Here is a 14,099-nt window from a genome sequence, read left to right as displayed (position 1 = left end):
TGGTTGGTTGGTTGGTTTTAGCTCTGTTTATTTCCCAGTGAAGAAATTCATTTTGTAGACGACACACAGCAGAGATACAGGCAAAACAGTTTTATCCTTGTACAGTTCTATGTAAATGAGATGTATGCCAAATTGCTGTTCCTTTATGGTTGTCTTTCTGTCACAGCACAGTGTTTACTGTTTACCCTTTCCTCATTTTTCCTCTGCCTTCAAAGACCTTGAGGGAGGAGGTGTTCACAGGTTGCTACCTGCGCTGCTCACCCGCCCTGCCGCTGGCAGTCCTGAGCATGGATGAGTCGTCTGCTCAGATTGCCACACTGGCACCTCGCAACACTGGGAGCTGGCACAGGACACAGCAGCTCTCAGAACCCAGGGAGCACGCTCTGCTAAAGGTGTCTCTGTCCTAGTCATTCTCATCCCGCACAAAGCTCAACCACTGTGAAGAATTGTTTTCTAATTGATACATATCAATTTCAGTTAGGCACCTGCCAACACATATACAAACATACATTCTTATGTTTAGATTTTAAATGCTTAAATAGTTGAGCCTGTATGCAGAGGAGATTGAACTTGAGTTTGCTTTTGTGTCCAGGAAAATCGAAAGTCCAAACAAACAGAAACTGTAACATATTGTTCCAGGTCTCAGCTTGATTCTTAGACATTATTCAGTGTGCAGTCTAGCATAAACACTTCAGTAAAGGAAAGAAGTTTGCTTTTGACAGATCTACTGTGCTGCAAATTAAACAAATTCTTCATTAAACATTTTTGAAGGATGTGGGACAGACTGCTGTTCAGTTGTTAGTACCTGTTCCACCTACAGTGCAGGTATATAAATGACATTTCAAAGCACAGATGGAACTGGCTGTGTAGTGTATAAATCGATACAAGTATTGTGTGGTTCCTTGTTTTTCTTAGCGATTTCTATCAGTAATAACAATGATTCATTCTATGGAAGCTGATGGCTCTCTCTAGATGCCTCATACACGTGCCATCTACAAATAACCTAAACCAAACTGAAGGCCATAAGCTCCTTCCCTGCTGTATAGAGGTGAAATGCTGCAAAACAGACATGGTAGGAAGCAGATAGGAGTAAGTTGTGTAACTCCCTGTCTTGAAAGACCTTATCTTTTCTTAGCATTTTTTACCATCTAACATGCCAGCCACCTTCCAGTATTGACTGACAAGAGGGCTTTTAATGGCAGCAACTGTTTCCTATACTCAGTTGCAGAGGGAAAGGAATCAGGGAGTGACAGCAATACTGTTTTAAAGTCTCTGTCATCCTGTGCTTCTGCGTGTTTCAGTCACTCTTTTTTGAGCACCATCAGCAGCAGTAGAGCTGATGGCTGAGTGATCATTCTGTAAGTGGATGAGGGAAGCAATGCTTTACTTTTCAAAACCTTTCTGGTTCTCCAGATGATCTCGTCTGTGTAGTCAGGTTTTCAATTTTCATCTGTTATTTCAGTAGTGTGTGTTTGAATGACAGACCTGTTTTAAAAGAGGATGTTCTGTTGTATCTCTGAAATACTATACAGAAAACAAAAATCTGGTTCACTAGGTTATGTTACTGTATTTGGTGTTAATCTTCCATTATTATTTCAGGATAGGTAATCTTTACAGAGCCATCCACAACTAAAGAATGAGGCTTAGCATTAACTCATCAGGAATAGAATAGGATACTTTGTCTCAGGACAGATGGTCGTAGTAGTGGAGAAGCACGTTCTACTGTATATTCTCTGGTTTTCTGATTGTTGCATAAACTTTTTGATCTTGACTGCATTGGCAAATGTCCCAGTGTTAATCCAAAAGCAGCAAGTTCTCTGTGTGTAACTGTCAATCCAGCACAGGTTGGGTCCTGTGATTGTTTGGGTGTGTTTCCAGCACAGGTGTAAGCTATAAGCTCCAGGTGAGAAGGAAATCATTCTCCAGCAGCAACACCTGTGGTAGGAGGCCCTGGCAGCTGCAGATTCATTGCACCTGCAGATTCATTGCACCTGAATTGCTGGGAAGCTTAGTGAATTCAACAGTGTTAACTAATGGTAATCTCTGTGATTATGTAATAGTAATGGTGGTAGCGATTCTTTCTCTATGGTGGACAGGAACTGCTTGAGAAGAAAGAGATGGTTTCCAACCTGGTATTCTTCACATTTCAAGAATCAGTGAACACAAAATCTTAAGTCTCAAGATTTCTGCTTTTTTGAAGGTCAGTCTGTTTTTTACATTATCTAGAGAGAATGCTAAGCCCAAATGCACAGTGAAAAAAAGCCCAGTAAATGCATGCTGGTCTTTTATTAGTTATGTGGTGGAAGATAAATGGGTTTCTATTCAGTCATGTCGACAGTAGACTACCAAGGGTTTTCAGACAGAACATAGTTACACTCAGTATCTTTATCTTTGATATAAAGATAAAGCTGCCTGGATAAAAATGTGCAAGACTGCACAAGATACAAAAGTTAGAGGAGTCAAGAGACTGATATGCTGGTTAATATTCTCTCCTTGAGCACATTTCATTAGGAATACACAATTAGAAATCAACCTAAAGGAACAAACCCAGTTTTCAGATGTGTATTTAATAAGTCTTTACTAACTATTACCTAATGAGGTTTATTTTATTGTAGACACTTAAGGATAAATTTAGTTTATTTTCACATAATTTTTGGATAAAGGGTTTGGGTGTGTTTTGGGTTTTTTTATTATAAATTTACTTCTCAAATATGGTTATTCCTGTACTTGATTTTTCTTCCAAAAGTAGGATGCAAAACCTTTGACTCATTTTAAACCTACTGGAAGGTAAAATAATGAACTTACTTAATCTTTGGCGGTGTTTGTTTTTAAACAAGAATCAAATACAACAAAAGAGAGGGGGGAAAGAGAGAGTCTCTTTACTTTTTCTTTCTGCTAATATAATTATATTTATATTTATATTTTGGGTATATCTGAAATAAGAAAGAGACCAATACACTTTTGTAAGATCACAAAATAATTGAAGTTGAAAAGAATGTCTAGAGGTCATCTGTTCTAGCCCCCTGCTCAAAGACTGGATCCAGCTCCAAAGGCAAATTAATTTGCTTAAGGTTAAATCCACCTCAGTTTTGAGTATTTCCAAGGCTGGTGTTTCACACCCTCTCTTGGTAGTCTGTTCCAATGTTTGGCCCATCTTTCTGTGGATTTTTATTTCTATATATCTAGCTGGAATTTCTGTTCTTGCATTTTGGATCTCTTCTCTGTGTTGTTCATGTTTTATGTTACAGCATTAGTAGTGTTTACCAGAAAGAAAAGAAACAATCCAAATCTTTTCAATGTGTAACACAAAACCTATCTAGCAGTGGGAGGAAAGGTGTGATTTGGGTTTAGTCTTCCTGTACTGGATCTAAAGTTAGTCCTGTCATCAGTGAATTTCTAACTGTGTTTGAAACTTAATCTTCCTCCACACCCCTCTGATCCATGTCACTCAGATTGCTGCTGACAGTCTGCACAGGTTACCTGAAATGACAGGAAGTGATACAATTATGTAATCGCCATTTGACATCTTTTGTGAAAAACAGGAAATAACAATAGCCTGTGTCACAGAGTATAACAGAGAATGTGGAATTGTAGATGAAAATCGGAAAGGAGGGCAATGGGATGTAATAATGACAGAGTAGCAATGAGCCCGGAGTGCTCTATCACAATGCAGTTTCAGAAGCATTCCTATTGAATGTACTCTGAGTACCTAAGGGAAAGTGTTCTGAGAAGCAACATTAACAAAAGAAAGCACTGATCTAGCTGGGCTTAGCAATGGTTTTGACAGATGCAGGTACCTAACAGAAGAATGAAAGGTCAACAGAAGTTGAACAGAAGTTGATTGCTGTACATCAATTTCATTTGTTTTCCTATCTCCATCTACTGGAAGGAGGCTATATTACACAATGGCATGTGTGGGTACCTAGACTTTAGGACTACTAACAATCACCTGAATTCTTATGTTATACATCATATTAAATGACTGCAATAGCCAATTAAGATAATACATCTGAGAATCAGTTTGTTTTTGTTTTTTGGGGGTTTTTTTTGAAAATACTGTTAGTAATCCTATTTTTCAGCTGCTTCCACCCATAACTCATAGGCACAATGCCTTGGAGAACAGCAAGAGAAATTAAATATATTGATAATGACTATTAAGGCATCATTGATTTTTATTCATTTGGTTTTGCTTCATAGCCCTGATTAATTGTATGAATAGTAATATGGACTTATTAAAGCATTTACAAAAATCTTTTATTGCAATAGCAGTCTGTAAAGTTTAAGCGTTTGGTTATGACTACAGTGGCAAATCTTGTGGAATTCCACTGGTAAATTCTGTAAAAGGAGAGGCATTATTGCTTTAAAATTACCTTAATAAAATGTGTCTTCCACGCCATTATCAAAGTTACTTTATCTTTTATGGCCTTCATGTATTTCCACAACTGCGGAAATTTTGGTCATGTTCTCTCATTCCTTTTGTCCACCACGTAATGAATTCCCTTTTTGTAAGAAACAGAGAAAGGAGGGTTTGACATCTTTAGCTCATTGGACCAATTGAGATTTACATGGCCATTCCGCACAATTATTGCTGGAGGCACTAGAAATTCCTAGCGAGGCAACTGCTGGTCTTGAAGTTTACTTTTTTTGTGGTACACCAGAAGCCGGATTTGCCTAAGTCTAGAGTACTATTCAAGGAGAACATCTTTATGCCCAGCCTTTACTCTGTGCTGTATTTTACTAAAATATTTTTATCTGAGCAAATACTATTTATACAGATGTTTATTCAACTGCACATGAATCCAACCAGTTATGTGCCTCAACTCTTCCTTGAACTTCCCAGCTTATTTTTACTTTTATCTGAACATAGTTATGTAACTTTTGCTAATTAAAGGCCTGATTTTATTATTAGTTTTGATAATTCATGGATTTGACCTTCAAATTGTATAGGTAATGCTACTATATTAAAGGAACTGAAACTCATTAGAATATTTTATATATAAGATACGATGTCCTGAACACAGGAGTCTTTCACTCTTAAATCTAAAACACTGTTGTGTCTTCAGGTATCCTAAAAACTAATTGCAATAATTCTAATGCCTTCAGGTTTCAAAAGTATTTTAATTAATACATATTTCTAAATACTTAAGGGTATTCAGATGTGGAAATTTAAATTAAATATCACCCATCTCTTACATGCCAGAAAGGTGCCATGTTACTAATGAAGCTCATTAATGGGCTCCAGATGAGTATTATCTATCTAGAGATTTAGTAAATTCTTACTGCAATTATGTCATCATGAGATTGAGGTAAATAACAAGACTGTTTATGTATATCAGCAGATAGGGTCAAGGAATATGAATACATGGAGACTTCTCCAGTACTCTGGTGCATAATAACTTTTTTTAAGATATTTTATTTGAAACGTTCTCGTTATTCCCATTTTTACAGCAGGTATCTTTTTCTTGATCATGGGAAGGTTTGACAGCACAGTTTTACCTATGACAGTAAAACTTAATCAGATTTGGCTTTATAAACTAATAGAATCACCACTTCTCAGCAGTATTTTTCTTATGGAATTACTTAAGACACCACACAAAGCCTGAAATGTTTCCTTAGATCTGTATAGTCATCTTTTCATCAGATGATGGCCGTTGACTTATTTGGAAACATAAATTCCATTTGTTGAAGCCAGAATTATCTGTGGTTGAGAAAGATGAGTGGAAAAAAATGAGGCTTTTTGGTTGAATGTGTAGGACCAGAACCTAATTTTCAATGTTAACACTTTCTTCTGGAGTGTCAGAGAGCATTAGAAACTACTTTTCTCTCTTTCTCCAAGTAAGAATAAGAAAACTCTTGGAAGGTAGTGCCATACATTATAACTAGTTTACCTGAAGGGTATGCCTTTTAGAATCTACTTTTATAAACTTAAAACACCTTTTAAACAAGATTTTTTAAAAAGGTTTAAAAGTCCTCCTTACTGAGTTCCAAACTGTTTTCTGCTGCCTTTTGCTATTAACTTCAACTTCCTGTAGCAAATTTAATCTCTTTATCAAAATTTGATGGGTAGGTAACTTCGAAAGTTAGTAAGATTGTTAATCACAATTTATTATTACGTGTGTATTTTACCAATCTTGCAAGCAGTCCTTGATTCTTTTTTTTACACCATTGTAGTCTGAGGTGTTGACTCTGAGTGACCATGTACAGGCTGATGCTGTTTCAGCAGCATTTGGCCTGGTTTTAGATATCCAGCTCTCAAGCAGGTTTTCAGCGGCTGGAGACAAAAAATCCCAATGCAATTTGCCACAGCTGAGTCATGTAACACAAGGCAGGGGGCATTGTTAATGGGGAAAATAAAGTCCCTTCTGCTACATTAAATCTGATAGGAGCACGTGCCCTTACTTGTTTCCCATTTTACGATATCATTTTATGATCTCAGGGAGACTTTGAAGTGTGAAGTAAAGAGGAGAGTGATGGGTCTCTGGCCCTTGCAGCAGGGAGTGAGGAATGCAGAAGCCATTCTCTTTGCAAATGCTCCATCAGCCAGTCAGCGCTCCCAGGGCAGAGCGTGATGAGAAAGATGGCTTAATACATATTTTTCTCTCAAAAAGATCAGTCAAATAATAATAATTTTCTTATTAGATTGTAAATTGAATCTGAATTAAGACATCAGAAGTAAATCGCCCTCTCAGAGATGTGTGTTATGATAGTCTCACCTGTTGGTTGGTTGGCTTTGGATTTTTTTGTTTGTTTTCTCTGGAGCATAATTTGGTTTAACTTGATCATAAGAAAGTGATGGGAAAAAAGTAATTAGTAATTGTAAGTGATATTTTATTTTGAAGTAATGAATCTGAATGAAGACTTCATTTTGTACAATGCAGGCTATATTTTCAAAATTTGAAAACATTCTAGATTTGAATTTGAGAGACTTGAATGGAAAATGACTTCCAGGTTGCAAGACACTATGTCCTTTTTAGTAACTTCAAGTGATGTTTCCTAATGATGCATTGGTTCTTAACATCTCAAAGCTGCTGTGATTGTTAGACAAAAAGTTCTATAACAACTAGACATGTTGTTCAGTAATGCTGAAGACCAAGCAGTGGGTTTACTAAGGGAAGATCTATTCAGGTACTTTGCCAATATGGTCAGATTTTTAACAGATTTATTTAAAGGCAAGTTAGACAGCAGTATCTGCTTCCCACCGAATTTTACAAAGTCACTTCTGTAAATCCCATATGTATCTTCTACGTCTTTAGGCACCTAAAATATCTGGCCCAAAGGCAGTTGAATAGCTAAAATCTGTTAAAAACATGGGCAGACTTCTGTTTTCCACTACTGGAAGAGAATCACATTTTTAAGGCTAGTACTCAAAGTAATTAGAGCTGTAGTTCAGTGGGGATATTAGATTTTTTTGTGATATTTAGTTGATGTTACCTGTTAGAAACATCCGTATATATTGCTTTTGACTAAGATAATTAATTTTGTAAGAAATATAATCACAACTGCAATACTCTCATCAGCTTTCATTTTTCTCCTTTCTCCTCTCTTTCAGATTCAACTATTAAACATTCCTGATTGAATATCAATTATAATAATTTTTAAAATTAAGTAATCATAAATCTGAGTAAGTATAGCTGTTTCTTTGTAGAAACGGAATTTTGTTAATTTTCTGAGTAACAAAGTCCTACAGAATAGGAGACATAAATGATAGTGCTTGAGTGTTGTGTTTTGTGGGTTTTATATATATACACACACACACACACACACACACACACACACACACTAAGCTTTTCTACTTTTTTAAGCTTACTCAGTAATATGGACTAGAGATGAGTAAACCTCCCACTGCCAATGTTTCAATTCAAAACCAAGCATCCTTCGATGGGCTTATTTAGTGGATGACTCATATAAACGACACAATGGGAAACGTATCTTCACATACAACCGTCTGTTATGATGCTGTGCCAGAACACAGAAGAGGAGAATGGACAGTGTTTTTTGTGGCCTCAATTGATATTACCATTTGTTTTTCTTGACCTTATCTGATTGAATGCATGGAAGAAGGTTCCAAATTTATCATATAATATGTTAAATCTGTGTCAAAATATGCATGGCTTCATAATAAGTATAAATCTTTACTCTAAAGAAGGCAGATATCAACAGAAGGACAAGATTAGCTACAGTGCTAGTATGGTCTTGGGCCAATACTATTGGTTCTTTTTTTTTTAAGCACCTATTCTTATACTGAACCAATTGATATAAACCCAGAAGTTTATAGCCTACAAAAACATATTCATAACTTAATGCTGAGTTTTCAGGCTAGAGGATTTTCTATTATTAATCATTAAGGGTGTCTGAAGATATAATTTTATACAAAACACAACATTGCTGCAACATTACCCATGGCTCCTTGGTACTTGCATTTTAGTAAGGAAATGCTGTTTGCAAGATCATTACTGAAAATATGGCACATAAATCTGTAAGCAGGCGAGTATGCCCAATAAAAACTTGCATGGTTTCCAGTAGGTTTTGAGATAATCTATTCAGGAAGTGAAAGAAATATCGGGTAACTTAAGTGATGTATCTAAATTAACTAAAAAGTGTAAAGGGTGAACATAAAAAGGAACAGCACTTACTAATTCATAAGTGAGCCACCATGAGCATTTTTTCTTCTTAATAACAATCATATAGGCTTGATCAATGATGGGCAAGTAACGTTAGATACTGAAGTATATGGGAACTACAGTATAATCCCTGACTTTCTAAAGAATTTCTTGAGGCAGTGTTTTTTGCTTTATGCCGTACAATTTGACTTTTCAAAAGTAACTGAGACGATGTGACATAAGGAGGCCTTAGTCACCAGTGAATTTTTGGTTGAAAACAAAAAATATGTTCCTATACTGTTAAAAACAATGTAAGCAGAGCACAACTGAGGATAGTGAATGCATCACTCTGCAGTCTATCTGTATTCATGAAGTCAGCAGCATGAACAGGACAGGCTATTCAATAATTTTCATATAAATTCTTAAGATATAAAAAAGGCGAATAATATAAGCAGCTCAGAGGATGTGAACTGTTCCTGTTCCTCTACCAACAGCTGAACATGTCCCTGCTTGTTGCAGGGGGGTTGGACTAGGTCATCTTTAAAGGTCCCTTGCAACCCAAGCTATTCTGTGATTCTATTATATTTTACAACAGTAAATAGTTTCTTACAAAGATCTGTCCTGTTTTCAGCATGGGGTTTGGGGGATTGTTTTGGGGGTGTTTTTTGTTTAGGGTTTTGAGGTTCCTTTTTTTTTCCTCTCTCTCCCCCTCAGTGCCAGAAGCATGTCCCGTAGCAGATATCGCCAGGAAAAATAAATAAAATTGGATAATAGCTCTAGACATGGAATGGTTAAAAGTGCCTGAGGGAGAGGACCCCAAAACCACTACAGCTTCAAAAAAGATGCAATTTTCAAGCTGCCGCTCGTTCCAATCAAACTTTCAAGGCATTACATATGTACTGCTTCATGTGGCTTACTTCAAAATACAAGAATCTTGAATTGTGAATCATTTAATGCTCCTTACTTTGTTCAGCCTATGAGATGTCTGCCACTTGAAGCTGCCCACGACTTGACTAATCAATGGGCAAATGCAGCCAATCCCATCTCACCCCACCGCAGTTTCCAAGGTAACCAACAAAGATACCTTCATGGGCTGCACGCACTGGAAAGACAGGCACAAAAACGCTGCCGCATTTCCACTTTTTTCAGTACTTTGGATTGTATATTACGAAATGCTACAAAAACTAAATCGGTATTGACAAAAGCAGTAGCAAAAAAAAAAGAAAGAGGCAGAATTAAAAGGCAGTGATGAAGCATTTGTCTTCAGTGACTCAGGAGGGCTACAGAGCCCTCTCACCAACTGCCCTGTGGATCCCTCCCTTCAGTGGTGACCACTGAAAATGAGAGCAACATCTCATTAGCACAACTAGGATACTTTCTCTGCTTTTGTCCCTGTAAACACTTTATTAATTAGGTATTTGCTTGTCAGTGATCCATGCGGAAGTGAACTGCTTTTGTCATGAGGCAGTATAAGACACTTTTTTTTTTTTAACGCAGATCTATGTTAGAATTTTAAGTTATCAGCCAAAAAAAACCCCATAAGCCCAAACAAAGAAGATCAATAGTACTTCAGTGTAAAGGAGTCGTCAAACTCTTGTCATTCAAAGCAGAATATGCAAGGGAAAAATTGGTCGATTTGGTGTGTGGGTTTTTTTTTTTCAAGGTTGTTTTTTGTTGTTGTTGTTTTTTTTTCCTCCTCCCCGCTTCATGCTGATACCAGAATTTCAGGTCCTAGTTTCTTTTTAATTAAAGTATCTCTCAGAAAAGTGTGATCTCAGCAAAATGCATCTCCAAGAGCCAAACGGAGCTTCTATTAAAGATTTAAAATTGGGATTTAGCAATACACAGGCTCTGTGGTGGTAGCATCGAGCATCATGCATACATATATGGGGACCTTTTCAGTGGTTGTTTATTAAGTACTTATATCTGACAATGGACTCTGATACAGGGAGGTTTTACTGAGAATCATCTTGACAAAGCTTCTCTAATTTTGAAGTTTTCCTGATCAGAGATTGTCAGTCATGTTTCTTAGTATAAAGCCACATAGAGGATAGACATCACATTCCCCAGAATCTAATATGATCCTGAGGTTTGTTTTTTCTTGTGAATTCATCAAAAACAAACCAACACCACCACCCTCCAACAACCAAAACAACCAAACAAAAAAACAAACCCACACAACAAAACAAACAAGAAAAACCCAAATCAATACACACATGACAGAGTCCAGTCATTGTAACTATTCCTCTCTGGCCTCTGATTATTGTATCTTACAGGGTAATTCTTTGGTGATTAGAAAGAAATATTTCATGTTCAGAAATCCTTCTTGAGGGCCTTCAATTATCTTTCATTTTGTACAGTGCTGAATGACACATGCTGTTTGCTTGTGAAACCGACTCCTCAAGCTCACAGATTGGTCTGAGTGGTTCGAAATGTACTACAGACTTAAATGATTTTTAATTGTTTTAGTCAAACCGGTTAGGTTATTAAATTTAACAACAGTGCAGTAGTTGCTAAATAGTTTTAAATGCAATAATACTTTCCAATTATTGAAAAATGTAATGCTAGCACTATCTAAGATAACCAAATACATAAGCATTAGAGTAGATCAGAAGTTGGCAATCAAGTTCCAAGTTTAATTACATGTACTTCATATTAAATCTTGCTGTAAGGTAAAATGGTTTCAGAACATAACCCTAAGTCATTTCTATTGTACAACACTTGTGAAAAAGAGAAGCAGTGGAGTCAAGTTCTTAAGTTCTTTAATAAATAGTTCCATAAATAAAAGGCCAAATTTTGAAAGCAAGGTGCAGGCAACAGGACTGCAATAACCTTTGTTTGCACATGCAGACAGGATAACTACAGGCTTAGCCACCTGTCTGCAGAAATACTAGCTCTTATTCTTTGACTCAAAATACAGTTTTGAAATTGTATCCTAAAACTTCATAGAATATAATAAAAAGTAAGATTTATTTTTGTAGTCCTCATACCATATAGTAGTAAACAACAACAACATTATTTGTTGGAAAAATAAAGATGCAGTTCTTCTAGCTTGCCCATTTGCTTCACATTTTCCCATCTATTCAGACTGCATAGAGAGGGGGGGAGGAAGAATGTGTTTATTAAGAATTTGTATGAGAACAGATTGACCCAAATGTCTGTTACCGAAATAGATTATATTAGCTAGAATGGAGTGTGGTGCCTCCATGCAATCAGCAACAGCCTTATGAAAATGTCAACTCTTATATATACATTCTGATGCAGGATAAGTAAAATTCTTTTTCAAGTCTGTAAAATAAATACATTAGAAATACCATGCTTTGTGCTATGAGCACACAATATAACTCAGAAGTACTGTTTGTGACCAGTTTCTTTCAATGCTGAGTTTTATTTATCACTCTTAGTAGACTACCAAAATAAACCAACCAGTTTCACACAGTCATCTCAAGCTGTTAATCATTCAGATTAGCAGATAGTCAGTTGCTATGCTCAATAGTGTCCTCTGATAGACCAGTCTAGAGCTCCTTGCATCTGGATAAGTACAGCAGCTCATTCTTGTAGATTTAAGATAATACATAGTGGTGCTGTAGATTGCAAAAGGCAGGATAAGTCTTTTGCTCTGAAAATGATTGCAGTGCTTACATTTCATTATGCACATCAGAAGGACCCCCTCGGTACTGAAAATGTCAAAACATTTGCATTATAATTTTCAGTTATAGAATCATAGAATGAAGACATTAAACCTGAATCATGTTGCAATCAGATGGTGCGACTTGCCATAAACCCCCTTCATTTTTTTCCTTAGCCATTAGTCATCTAGGTTTTCACTTAAATGTCTCACTATAAGGGCATATAGGAGAGAGAAAGGCCTATTTTAGTCTCAGTAAGTTACAAGTATTTCACTTGTATCCAGAATTTTCTAATAATTAGCTAACCCAAGAGCAGCAAAGCTGTAAGATCTGAGTTAGATAAAAAAGTTACTGTAGAGTTGTCATTTTATTAACAATGATCTCCAGAATGTTCCATAGTGCCATGGAATCATTTGGTAAACTAGTAAATGGTCATTCAATTCATGTTAGAATAACATAGCAGGGGAAGAAACAAAACGAATAAGAATGTAAGTTTAAAATTACTATACCATTTTGCAGTTTCCACCTTGGTAAGTTCTCAAGACGTGACTGGACAAAGCCCTGAGTGATCATCTCTGACATCAGAGCTGCCCCTGCTTTTAGCAGGAGATTGGGCTAAGTGACCGCTCTGGTCTCTTCCAGCCTGAATTACCCTGTGCTATGAACCATCTCCACAATAACTGTGTGTTATTTCCAGCTGGTGTTTATCTGTTTGTAGCTTGTAACTATCGCTTTCTATTACTTCTTGCCCTGTTAAAGAACTATTTTACACTTTGTGTCTGTCTCATTGTGAGTGAATATTTAAATACAGCAGCAAGCTACCTCTCAATCAATGCAAGCAGCTAGACAGACACTTAATTTGTCTGCCCTAGAAGTCATTTGCTCTCTTTCACCCTGGACAGGCTAGAGCAAAAATATTCAAACTTTTTTGTAATGCCTATATTGAAGCTGGATCCATAATTTCCCTTTTGGAGTTTTCAGTGGTGGCCACAGAAGTATCCTCTTCCTTCCAATTTCAAATTGGTAAAAAATATTCTGAATAAGGGTCTAAATCAGAAATATTCTGATCAAATGATTTTTCTATGCATTTTTGAATTGTTATTTACTTTGTGGAAAAGGAACCTGAAGCAAACCCCTGTCTTATTTCTTTTAAGTTTACTCACCAGTTGGACAGTCAGATGTTAAGCACAGACAACCAGACACAGATATCTGCTCCCTCCAATCTCTTAGATCCACTGTTGCCATCTCATTCTTTCAAAGCAGGAAACTCTGGGAATTTAAGGGCTAATCCTCCTGAGCCATCAGCTACCTTCTTCTGCATGGATGGAGTACAATACTGAGTTGTAAACACTTTTTGATACCCCCAAAATTTAAGTAGGCGATTACATTCATCAGCCAAATACATAAACTTTTGAAAGAATAAAATCAAGCTTTTTGTCCAGACCAATATTTCTGAAATGATGTAGCTGGGAATTAAGTATTTTTCTCTTTTTGAATTTGTCAGACTGTTGCAGCAGCTTTGTGTTATTTTGCCAAGAACTGAAGTTGGGCATCTGGCCTGTGGTTACCTGATTCATCCCTCTTGGCATTTTTATTATGGGCACAACACTGGCTCTCTTTAATCTTCTGGAGCTTCTCCAGTTTTCCATGATTTATTAGAAAATTAACACTAGCAGACAAGAGATTTCCTCTGTCTCCTCCCCTGTAGTACTCTTTGGGGGTTTTTGTTTGTAGTTTTCTTTTTCTTCTGCTAGGTTTTCTATGTTTGCTCTTGGCAAGCTTAGCATGCTTCCGAAGAATTCATTGTCAACAAATTATTTTGTCATCTTCCTCTACAACAACTTATCCTGTTTGGTTGTTGTTTGTGCGG

Source organism: Patagioenas fasciata, chromosome 14, assembly GCF_037038585.1.
Source record: "Patagioenas fasciata isolate bPatFas1 chromosome 14, bPatFas1.hap1, whole genome shotgun sequence".
Taxonomy (NCBI): domain Eukaryota; kingdom Metazoa; phylum Chordata; class Aves; order Columbiformes; family Columbidae; genus Patagioenas; species Patagioenas fasciata.
This window is presented reverse-complemented; position numbering follows the sequence as displayed.